Here is a 12,788-nt window from a genome sequence, read left to right as displayed (position 1 = left end):
CCTTGCTTAGTAAACACCTATGAACCAACTCCTGTCTTCAGTGTCTCTATCAACACACGGACACTACAGTGGCGACGAAGTGGAAACGGACTTACCTGCAATTCGGCAGCACCTCAAGGACATCGATTCCTCGGGCGTCCAGAAGACTCAAGAAAGTGAAAGAAGCTGTGGTTTCACCAGCTGGCCAAGCTGGTGGCAGGTACTGCGGTAATCCTTCCTGGGCGTCAGGCTGGGCTCCAGTGACTGGCTCTGCAGCTGGGACAAACGGCGAAATCGGAGGCAAGCAATAACAGACGGGGAGGGAGCACTCGGGAGGCAGCTGGTGCTGCAAGCAGGTCGGCGTTCAGACCTAGAGAGAAAGTTCGGCGGGAACGAGTCTCCAACTGTAAATAAAAAAAAAGAGAACGGAAACCGCGGGAAGCAGTGTTGTCATCGGCAACAGCGGCAGGAAAGCGCGGGAAGCGCCATATCTTTTCTACAGAAAAGAAAGAAAAGCGCGGGAAGTGCCATATCTTTTCTAAGATGCCTAAGTCTGGCAATATTGATGCTTTTGATAGCGAAATAGAGGATTGGACCACATATGTGGAAAGAGTAGAGGTATATTGCACTGCAAATGGAGTGGAAGATGAAAAAAAAGCTTCAGTACTGCTGAATCTAATGGGTGCAAAGACATACGGGCTGTTACGAAATTTAATCACTCCAGCCAAACCAAAGGACAAGGATTTTAAAGAAATTGTTGATACCCTGCAGGAGCACTTAAACCCAACACCGCTGCTGATAGCGGAACGATTCAAATTCTTCAAGAGAAATCAACACAAGAATCAAAGTAACACTGATTACCTCACCGAATTAAGGAAGCTATCAAAACACCGCCAATTCGGGGCAGGACTAGCAGATTATCTTCGAGACAAATTCGCCTGCGGTCTCTTAAGTGAAGGAACACAAAAAAGGCTGCTTTCTGAAAAAGATTTAACGCTGGACAAGGCTTTCAGTATGGCTGTATCATACGAAGCAGCAGCAAGAGGAGCTGCAGAGATACAACAAAAGACACAGGACTTCGGCACCCATGAAATGACACAGGGTTTCGAAAGATGTTATCGCTGCGGCAGATCCACCCATAACCAGAGGGACTGCTGGTTCAAGGACAAAGCATGCAGGCAATGCGGAAAGATTGGACACATTGCACGGGTATGCCGATCTGGACAAAATAAATCCACAGACAGGAAAAAAAAATCAATAAAGAAAAGTACAGAAAGGTACAAATGATGACGGACAGTAGCTCCGAAGACCAGAAGAGCGATAGCGGCTCCGAAAACAAGAGACTAAGCTGTCTCAAATTACATAATGTACTTGCCAAAGATGATTACCAGACCATTTGGGTTACCCTCATGATAGCAGGGTCCCCAGTTAAAATGGAGCTAGATACAGGATCAGCTCTGACCGTAATAAATCGACGGGATTACGAGAGGCTATTTCCGCATATACCTTTAAAAGACACATCCATTATCTTAAAAACATATACGGGGCAGAAAGTATACCCCAAAGGAAAAATAAGGGTGCCTGTTGTATACAACAGCAAGGAAATACAAAAGTTGTATTTATACATTCTACAAGATGGTGGCCCACCGCTGTTAGGACGTGAATGGATCAGGAAAATACGTTTAGACTGGCACTCCATTCAGGCACTGACGGTGACCAGTAAGAAAAAAAACAATGATGACGTCATACCTGAACGATTAAAAGACATCTTGGCCAACGCCAAAGAAGTGTTTCAAGAGAAACTAGGAACCTTGAAAGGCATCACCGCCTCAATAAAAGTGGAAGATGCAGCAATTCCCAAGTTTTTTAAAGCAAGACCAGTGCCATACGCAATTCGTCCAGCAGTCGAGGCAGAGCTGGAAAATTTAGAAAATGCAGGCGTATTATCCAAAATAGATTGGAGCGAGTGGGCAACACCCATCGTTCCAGTCATGAAGAAAGCATTGAATAATAATAAATCTGAAGAACAGAGAAAAATTCGCATCTGTGGAGACTTCAAGGTGACGGTAAACCCGGTCCTTCACACGGTACAGTATCCTCTTCCGAGGATAGAAGATATTTTCGCCTCACTATCCGGAGGGAAACGTTTCACCAAAATTGACTTGGCACAGGCATATCTACAAATGGAGGTTGAAGAGGCCTCTAAAAAATATCTCATGATAAATACACACAAAGGTCTGTACCGGTACAATCGACTAGTTTTCGGAGTAGCATCCGCTCCAGCTATCTGGCAAAGAGCTATGGAGCAAGTCCTCCAAGGGATTCCGGGTACTCAATGCTACCTAGACGACATCCTTTTAACAGGAGAAAATGACAATGAGCACCTTGCCAATTTGGAGCAGGTGCTCACTAGGCTGAGAGAACGGGGTCTACGAGCAAATCGCCCCAAGTGCGAATTTTTCCGAAATCAAATATCATATTGTGGCCACATAATAAATAAGGAAGGATTGCATAAGTCACCTGAAAAAATTGAAGCGGTCATAAAAGCCCCAGCACCTGAAAATGTTTCACAATTAAGGTCATTCCTGGGATTAATAAATTACTATCATAAATTTTTACCGAACTTATCAACTCTTCTACACCCTCTTAATGAACTGCTACAAACAGGAGTAAGTTGGAAATGGAACGAAGACTGTAAACGTGCCTTCCATAAATGCAAAGACTTAATCACATCCAAAGAAGTTTTGGCTCATTACAACCCATCACTGCCAATCAGACTGGCGTGCGATGCATCCCCTTACGGCATAGGAGCAGTATTATCGCATAAATTCCCTGATGGCTCGGAACGGCCGATAGCTTTTGCGTCACGCTCATTGAACTCAGCTGAGCGTAACTATGCCCAAATCGACAGGGAAGCACTCAGCCTGGTATGGGGAGTGAAGAAATTCAACCATTACCTACACGGACAAAAATTTACCTTGTTGACTGACCATCAACCCCTCATCTCCATATTCAACCCTAAAAAGGGTGTTCCCATTATGACAGCGCAAAGGCTACAGAGGTGGTCCCTTTTTCTAGGGGCACACCAATACAACATAGAATACAAAGGATCAAAACAGCATGGGAATGCTGACGGTTTATCGCGCCTACCATTGCCAACGATAGAAGAGGCACCTACAGTAGACCCAGTGGAGATGTTCCACTCTACCATAGTGGAATGTCTACCAGTAACAAATTCTGCCATTGAAAGGGAAAGGAGAAATGACCCGACTCTCTCACGGGTCTACGATTTAACAGTGAAGGGATGGCCAGCACATGGCGAACCACTGTTGCCAGCATTCTCGCAAAGAAGAGAACAGCTGTCAGTGTGCCGAGGAACCTTGATGTGTGGATCCAGAGTGGTGACTCCACCCAAACTCCAGGATAAAGTGCTAAAGGAGCTTCACGAGGGGCATCTGGGTGGAGTGAAAATGAAGAACCTAGCCAGGGCATTTGTATGGTTGCCAGGTATCGATGGAGACATCGAAGAAATGACCAAGAGCTGCCTAGGATGCCAGAAGGTCCAAAACGCTCCACCACAAGCCCCTCTACATCCATGGGAGTGGCCCTCATCTCCCTGGCAAAGGGTACACATCGACTTTGCTGGTCCATTTATGGACTCAGTGTTCTTAATCGCGGTCGATGCACACTCTGGCCGGAGGTAATAAAGATGTCCTCCACCACCACGGAAAAAACCATCACAGTATTAAGGACCATATTTGCTAGGAATGGGCTGCCGGAACAGATCTGTTCTGATAATGGACTGCAATTTGTGTCCGAAGAATTCAGGAAGTTCTTAAAAAACAATGGGGTTAAGCACTACACATCCGCCCCATACCATCCCGCCACCAATGGATTGGCTGAAAGGTTTGTCCAGACCTTCAAGAAGGCCATAAAGGCCATGGGTAATGAAGACATAAAACTTCAGCACAAGGTGGATAACTTCTTGTTCGCATACAGGAATGCAACTCATATGGTTACCAACCAAACTCCCGCCATGATGTTCTTCAATAGAAACCTAAGATGCCGGCTGGATTTGGTCAAGCCAAACATCAGAAGGGACGTGGAGAACCAGCAGTTTCAAGGCATGAATGAAAGGCCAACTAGAACCTTCCAGATAGGTCAACAAGTTTTGGCCCGGGACTACCGTACCGAGAAATGGCAGCCTGGAACTATCTGCACACGACTAGGACCACTGATGTATACCGTGGACATCGGAGAAAGCATAATAAGGCGCCATGCTGACCAAATCATAGAGTCATCCGAAAAGGGACAACCTACACCACAACTCTATACGCCTAACGATGAAGTAGAGATACCCATATCTACCTCCGATCCGGTGATACTGGAACCCGATGAACCCGACACTGGCATTCAAGCCGAATCAGCCTTGCCAAAAGAACCTACTACACCACCAGAAACTACTACACCACCGAGGCGTTATCCGGACCGAGTCAGGAAGCCTCCAGAGAGACTGACTTATAATTAATTAACTACAGCAATATGTACATTATTTTTCTTATAACATGTAATTAATAATTACTTAAAATATGATGTACTGGTTAGCTAAAAGGGGAGGAATTGTGGTGTATGTGCCTTTAAGAACCCCATGTGTGCTCTAATACCGGTAATGGCCACTCGGGCTATATAAGCCTGTATATTGTGTTATATCCGTTAGTACCCCTCCAGACCTTGCTTAGTAAACACCTATGAACCAACTCCTGTCTTCAGTGTCTCTATCAATGCACGGACACTACACTATATTCAAGGAAATACAAGCCTAGAGGGGGGAGACTAAGGAGTATTTTTTGATCCAAAGTACTCTCCATTTCAAATTGTCTTAATTAAAATGATTTTAAGCGTTGAAAAACATCTTTACCTGAGTGAAGACCTACAAGGCTGAATATCTCCTCTGCTCTGTCACCAATGAGGAGCTATCAGGAGCAGTTCCACTGATCAGGAGCTAACCAATCTCAAGAAAACATATTATTAGCTGAATGCTCAGTGTATTTAGCCACCTAACCAATTTCAATGCTTAAGTGTTGCTAATAAATATTTGAGAGGTTTTCACAGAACCCCTAGTTATGAAATCTGGTATAGAGAGGTCTTATTATCGCCTTGCTCTTGACTGATTATTATTTAATTCATATTTAATATTGAGTTGAGAGTCATTCAAATATCTTTGAAAAATGAACAATGCCAACTGATACCAACAAAAATGGCCTTTTGCTGCATTCTTTATGTAGTTGGAAATATTTTGAACAGATCTTTCTTTTATTCATGAAACAGAAGCTGTGTTTGTTGGAAACGGAGTGGGCCCAGGGGCCGTGTAGCCTGATCCTGCTCCTATTCCGTGTGTCTAATTCTGTTAGATTCAGGAGATGGTTCTGTGATAGTGGATTGGCAGTTAGGATCAGATCAGCCATGATCTTATTGAATGGTGGAGCAGGCTCGAGGTGCCGATTGGCCTACTCCTGCTCCTATTTCTTATGTTCTTATGTTCTTAAATGTGCATGCAAATCGGGATGGTAATATGCAGCCCATCAAAACTGAAGGGTAAATTTAAATCCTGAGCTTTGCCATCTCAATTTCATTTTGTTTTCAGAGATCAGCACGGCTGATCACCAACATTGAAGTGAGGAATGAGTAGAAAAGAAATGGGGCTCTTCAGCCTTGATAGGAGTCATCTTAGAGGGGATCTGATAAAGTTATACAAGGTACGTTATCCCAATGCTCTCCTGGCCGGCCTTCCACTTTGCACCCTCCGTAAACTTGAGCTCATCCTAGACACTACTGCCCGTGTCCTAACTCGCACCAAGTCCCGTTCACCCATCAATCCCTGTCACCCTGTGCTCGCTGACCTACACTGGCTCCCGGTCCGGCAACACCTCGATTTTAAAACTCTCATCCTCGTTTTCAAATCCCTCCATGGCCTCGCCCCTCCCTATCTCTGTAACCTCCTCCAGCCCTCCGAAATCTCTGCGTTCCTCAAATTCTGGCATCTCGTGCATTCTCAATTTTCATTGCTCCACCATTGGCGGCCATGCCTTTAGGCCCTAAGCTCTGGAATTCCTGCCCTAAACCTCTCCAGCTCTGTACCTCTCTCTCCTCCTTTAAGACGTTCCTTAAAACCTATCTCTTTGACCAAGCTTTTGGACACCTTTCCTAATATCTCCTTATGTGTCTAGGTTTTTTTTTATTCGTTTATGGGATGTGGGCATCACTGGCAAGGCCAGTATTTATTGCCCATCCCTAGTTGCCCTTGAGAAGGTGGTGGTGAGCCGCCTTCTTGAACCACTGCAATCCGTGTGGTGAAGGTACTCCCATGGTGCTGTTAGGGAGGGAGTTCCAGGATTTTGACCCAGCGACGATGAAGGATCGGCGATATATTTCTAAGTCAGGATGGTGTGTGACTTGGAGGGGAACTTGGAGGTGGTGGCATTCCCATGCGCCTGCTGCCCTTGTCCTTCTAGGTGGAAGAGATCGCGGGTTTGGGAGGTGCTGCCGAAGAAGCCTTGGCGAGTTGCTGCAGTGCATCTTGTAGATGGTACACACTGCAGCCACGGTTCACCGGTGGTGGAGGGAGTGAATGTTTAAGGTGATGGATGGGGTGCCAATCAAGCGGGCTGCTTTGTCCTAGATGGTGCCGAGATTTGTTTGATAACGCTCCTGTGACACACTTTGGGATGTTTTAAAACATGGCACAGAAAGCTTCTTCGGAGCTTGCAGAAACTTTCATTACAAATACCTCAGAGACCAATTTCACCCCACATTATGTTCCCTATGTTGCAATTCCCGATCAATGTAATTTTCCGACGTTGTATTATACATGATGCATTGTTCAATCCTTCATAGTGCAGAATTTCAACAGTCAAATCAATACCTGTAGGCTTCCAGCAGCATCAATTCATCCTGGATCAATCAAACGCCTGGCGTGATTTCTGCTGAGGGACTTGGTCAAGATGTACTTTGCATCGGACCATCTGAACATTTAAGGGACTGAGATGAAAGCGCATTAAAAAAGATGAAATGGATATCTAACCCAGCGAGGGGAAACTCATCGACAATTCTTTTAATATAACATGAACAGCTTTCATCTTGCAAAGCAAAGCCTTTAACTGAAGAAAAATTGTATTCTTTATCTTCTGAATGTTGAAATGTGTAAAAGTCAGCAGAACTTTAATGTAAATATATAGACGTTATCAATTCATCTTTAAATGTCCACAGGATCAGAGATTCATTTTTAAAGTGATCATGCAAATTTTAACATGGATCACTGATCTCCCATTAAATAGTCCCGAACCCATCTATCCTTATAGTTGCTGGACTGGGCTGAAAAAACATTTCAACATTGACTACACTTCAAAAAGTACTTCATTGGCTTTGAAGCACTTTGGGATGTCCTGAGTTTGTGAAAGGCACTACATAAATGCACATTTTTCCTTTATTTCTCATTGCTATAATGCTATGCTACTGACTTTTAATTGAGAACCACCACCACAATCAATGTGTTGCATGTGTCCCACTCTTGGGATGGCTGCAACGTGCTGTATTGGGAGTGATGGGACGTGGGTTTGTAATTTCCTGTACAATTTCAATGATGCCGCTCTCTGAGGTTGCTAAGATGTTCCCTTAAGGGAGAAATATAAAAAATAAGCTAGAGGATAACTATTATAGTGTCAACCGTGGCTCAGTGGGTAGCACGCTCGCCTCTGAGTCAGAAGGTTGTAGGTTAATAGTTCCACTCCAGAGACTTGAGCATATTAACCTAGGCTGACACACCCAGTGCAGTACTGAAGGAGTGCTGCACTGTCGGAGGTGCCGTCTTTCAGATGAGACGTTAAACCGAGGCCCCGCCTGGTCTTTCAGGTGGACGTAAAAGATCCCTCAGCACTATTTTGAAGAAGAGCAGGGGAGTTATCCCCAGTGTCTAATCCAGTATTTATCCCTTAATCAATCAACATCACTAAAAAAAAACAGATGATCTGGTCGTTATCACATTGCTGTCTGTGGGAGCTTGCTGTGCGCAAATTGGCTGTCGCATTTTCCTACATTACAACGGTGACTGCACTTCAAAAATACTGCATTGCCTTTAAAGCCCTTTGGGATGTCCTGAGGTTGTGAAAGGCGCTATACAAATGCAAGTCTTTCATTTTTATTTCCACTTTAACAAAGCCCTTTGACTTGTGTGGAATTTGCTTCCTAATAACATTCCCTTGTCTTCCTTCCCTTGCCTGATTCCCAGATTGGTTAGTATCCCACAGTACAAATTAGGTTTGCCAACTCTGGTTGGATGTATTCCTGGAGGCTTCATCACATGTTGTCTTGCCTCCAATCGCCCTCCGCCATTGGTCGCCCAAACACAGCCATCCTTCCCACACCAAGTGTAAAGTGAACAGACACTTTGGGCTGGATTTTGCCAGCCCTGGGGAGGTGGGTTTGGAGGCGGGACTGCCGGGAAAATGGCAGAATCTGGGGGCGGATACCCATCCCGCCCCCAACCTGTCTCCGTGCCATCTTCCCAGGAGGCGGGTAGCCGACCCGCGCCGGGTCCCGTCTCCTGGAGGTGGGAAGGGGATTATTGCCTGTTAACAGGTAATTAACAGGCAGTTAAGAGGATTATCCCCATTTTTCCACCAGAGGCACGGGCTTCCCGACATCAGGAAACACCGCCAGGGTCACCGAGGCGAGCAGTGGGTCTGCGGGGGTCTGCGAGGTGCAAAAGTGCGCTGTGGAGGTAAGTGATGGGTGCAAGTGTGGAGAGGTGAGTATGTGAGGTGAGTGGAAAGTGATAGAAAATGTTTACTTCCCTTTGTTTCTTCCTGCAGGCTTCAACAGTTGGGGATGCGGAGAGTCTCTCATCTCACCAGCAGAGATGACAGATGGCTGCTGCACTCTCTGATGCAACAACCATTTAATTTCTGCTGACAACAGGTTTGATGAGTCTTGAATAGAAGAACTCATCAAACAACAGAGAATGTCAGTGTCTGACAGCTTCACAGAGATGTCAAACGATGACAATTCATCTGTCAAAAATTTTTGACAGATGAAACGTCATACGCTGACGTTCTCTGTAACCGGCTTCCCCTTAATTGGCCTGCTAAGCCCGCTGGGCAGGCTTAACAAGGTCAATCAAGGAAAAATCGCATGGGTTGGCCAGAAGTCAATGGAGGCGGGACATCGACCCGCCAAGCAGCAGTCCCGCCTCCAACGCACCCCCATTGGCAAAATCACCCCCTTTGATATTTAATTGGATGACTCGTGACTGTCAGTCAAACAGCCAATTTTCCCATCTCCAATATTTTAACAACTAGTAAATGAAAGTGTTCAAAGAAAATGAAAACAACACACAATTTATTTTTTTAATGCCGCTATGATTTTTCTCCAGGGTTGCTCGCAGCAGTGTCTTGAAGATTAATCTGTAAATCCTGGAGACTCCAGGGCAATGCTGGAGGGTTTGTAAATCCTGCTGTGAATAGAGGCCCAAATGTTGGGTCAATTGTTAATTTTAGATTGATAGATTTCTGTTAACCAGGAGTATTAAGGGATATGGGGCATAGGCGGGTATATGGAGTTAGGTCAAAAATCAGCCATGATCTCATTGAATGGTGGAACAGGCTCGAGGGGCTAAATGGCCTCCTCCTGTTCCTAACTCATGGAAGAGGAAGTATGGTTAGTTTCACAGGTAAAGGGAGGGACCACAATTGATCCCTGGGCTGTACTACCAGCACCACTGCAGTAAGTTATCAGATGGTATCCAGTACACTATATACTATGAGGCAGTAAGCTCTGGAAATCCCTCTTTAAACCTCTCCACCCCTCTACCACTCTCTCCTCCTTTAGGACACCCCTTAAAACCTACCTCATTGACAAAACTTTTAGTCATCTGTCCTAATATCTCCTTATTGGCTTGCTTTCAAATTTTGTTTGATAATGCACCTGTGAAGTGCCTTGGGATGTTTTACTATGTTAAAGGCGCTATATAAATGCAGGTTGTTGTTGTTGTAACACATTGAAGAGTTGAGCTGATATTGCAAATCCACATGCAAAGCTCAAGCACTTTTATTACTTTACAAGTTTTTTTAATGCAATATATAACATTTCAGCAAAACATAACTATTTCTATCATTTCTGCAATGGAAATTCAGTGCTTAGGTTTGAAGAACAGTTTGGGTTGTAATCCAAGGGCCAGCATTTCTAATCATCCAGCACAAATGATTTAAGCAAACTAGATTAGTTCTGGTTTTAAATAACTTCACATTCAGCAGTTCATTACTTGCGTTCAAATGTTATCTTGTAGACTGACATACTTGTCCAGTTCAAACCTAATCAGTTGTTTCTCAATTGAAACATTGATACTTAAGGGGACGTCTCGAAATGTTCCTACTCAAACTGAGGTATCATTACAGCGCCCTCTTGTGTAACCATGTGATATGACATGCACTCGTCTGAGTTTATTTTACTGAAGATTAATATAATCTTGTGTACAACACATTCTTTGAACTTTTGAGCAGGCCTAATCTCACTTTAGTTTGTTTAAAAAGAAAGTGCTTCCTGACCTACATTGGCTCCTGGTCCACCAAAGCCTCAATTTTTATAAATACATCTTCATGTTCAAATCCCCCCATGGCCTCCCCCCTCCATATCGCTACCACCCCTTCCAGCCCTACACCCCCCTGAGAGCTCTGCATTCCTCCAACTCTGGCCTCTTATGCATCCCCCACTTCTTTCACCCCACCATTGACAGCCGCGCCTTCAGGGGCCTAGGCCCAAAGCTCTGGAATTCCCTCCCTAAATATCTCCACCACTCCCACCTCCTTTAAGAGGCTGCCTCAAACCTACCTCTTTGACCAAGCCTTTGACCACCTGGCCTAATGTCTCCTTCTTTGATCCGGTGTCAAGTTTTGTCTGATAACGCTCCTGTGAAGCGCCTTGGGATGTTTTACTAGGTTAAAGGCGCTATATAAATGCAAGTTGTTGTTGTAAAGTACTATGTAGAATTTGCTTAAAATATTCTACAGTGCAGCAAATATCTTGCGTATTATCAGATATTGAGGCCTGATTCCTACTGCACACCCAAAGCACACGACTGAAGCAACTATTTTCCAAGTGTCACCCGTGGCTCAGTGGGTAGCACCCTCACCCCTGAGTCAGAAGGTCATGGGTTCATAGTCCCACTCCCGAGACTTGAGGACAAAGCCTAGGCTGACACTCCAGTGCAGTGTTGAGGGAGTGCTGTCTTTTGGATGAGGCATTATTAAACCGGGGCTCTGCCTGCTCTCTCAGGTGGATATATAAGATCCCATGGCACCATTTCGAAGAAGAGCAGGGGAGTTATCCCCGGTGTCCTGGCCAATATTTATCCCTCAATCTACATAACAAAAACAGATTATCTGGGCATTATCACATTGCTGTTTGTGGGAGCTTGCTGTGCACAAATTGGCTCCCGCGTTTCTCACGTTACAACAGTGACTATACTCCAAAAGTACTTCATTGGCTGTAAAGCGTTTTGAGACATCCGGTGGTCAGGAAAGGCGCTATATAAATGCAAGTCTTTCTTTCTTTCTTAGCAACCATGCAGACTGTATGCAGAGCTCTCTAAAGAGCCAAATTTGATTTGAACATAATGGGCCAGTAATTTCTGTCCCAACGTGTGAGTACGGACGGGGTACTCACGCGTGGGCCCGGAGGAATTGCCGGTTTTCAGCATGCACAGCGCATGCGGGGAAAACCGGCATTTCCTCTCCTCTGACCCAAGGGGTTAAGAGGCGGAACGTGTGCGAGGTTTCAGGTAGCGCGTGCGCGCTGAACTTCCCTTTTTTTTGAAGAGTTGCCCGTGGGGAAAAGACTCCGGTTTTTACGTGTGAAAAAATCAGCCGTAAGTACTTACTTTTAACAGGTAAGTGGTCTATTAAGTAAAATTAGAAAAATTTTCCACAGGTTCATTATTTTTGAAGACTTTACAGTAAGGTAAGTGTATTTTTAGCCCCGATTTTTTATATAATAATTTTTTTCAAAATTTAAAATTATTGTTTAAAATAGTTTTTTACAGTTATTTATAGTTCATTTAAGTAGTGCGATTTAAAAAAAAAAATTCTTTCAAGTTTAAGTAGTGTTTTGGGGCCAGGAGTTTTCATGAGTTTGACAGTTCTTACTATCAAACTCATGAATGAACTTTTGCAACCTCCCATTGGTTGCCCAGTGCTCACGTGATCCCAGCCGGCTCATCGCACTAAGTACGCCGCTGGGTCACACACGCACAGCGCGGCAGGACCTGAAGCGGGCCAGTGACAGGAAATGCAATGCGGGCCAGGATTGAAATGTCAGCGCGCCGGGTAAGTGGACATCGGGGGCTTGCACGCGCGGCAAGCCCCCGAACCTAATTTCTGGGCCAATGCAGAGGCCAGAGCAGCTCCCAATAGGCTGAGCACTTGTATGAAACAGGCATGCAAGGGAGGCTTGTTCACTTCAATAGGGTCCTCGTTGCTAGAGCTACATTGCTGTTGTAAAATTGTCTCCTACCAGCTCACCGTGCATTATGTTGGTCTGACTGACAAAGGAAGTTAAGGTTCCTTCCTGCAGCCTTTCCGACAGCTACTCAAAAGCTTACTGAAAAGAAAGAACGTGCATTTATACAGCGCCTTTCACGACCAGTTCTCCGGCAGGCCTCGGCACCCCCGGACACCAGCAGGCCCACAGCATCCTGAGTGGAATGCACCTCAGCAGTTCAAAGTGCGACCCTCTGAAGCTGCACAGGCTCTGCGACTTAA

Source organism: Somniosus microcephalus, chromosome 20, assembly GCF_052327205.1.
Source record: "Somniosus microcephalus isolate GS21.2 chromosome 20, FLI_Smic_1.0, whole genome shotgun sequence".
Taxonomy (NCBI): Eukaryota; Metazoa; Chordata; class Chondrichthyes; order Squaliformes; family Somniosidae; genus Somniosus; species Somniosus microcephalus.
This window is presented reverse-complemented; position numbering follows the sequence as displayed.